The following is a 324-nucleotide window of genomic DNA, read 5'->3' on the forward strand; positions in this document are numbered from 1 at the left end:
CCGCGCCCAGGAGGCCTGGCTCCCGCCCCGGAGCCGGTGGATGTGGCTCCGCAGGTACCGGCCCCTGCTCCGCCTCCGGTGATCGGGGCCGGTGCAAGCCTGGCATCTGTTCGAATGATGTTTGTCATTTCCAGGTTTTAAGAGATTTTTGAATAAAACTACAAAGGTGATAATATTGTAATTTCATAGGCTATTATGGAGCAATCAATATGATTAAGGAAAGAAGGGGCTCAATAGTTTTTTTTTTCAATGGGATTATCAATTACACATTCAGCTGGTAGACAATTCATAACATAATTTCATGAGCTGTGCTGATTAGTCATA

This window comes from Athene cunicularia (assembly GCF_003259725.1).
Source record: "Athene cunicularia isolate RWA chromosome 26 unlocalized genomic scaffold, athCun1 chr26_part1, whole genome shotgun sequence".
Lineage (NCBI taxonomy): Eukaryota > Metazoa > Chordata > Aves > Strigiformes > Strigidae > Athene > Athene cunicularia.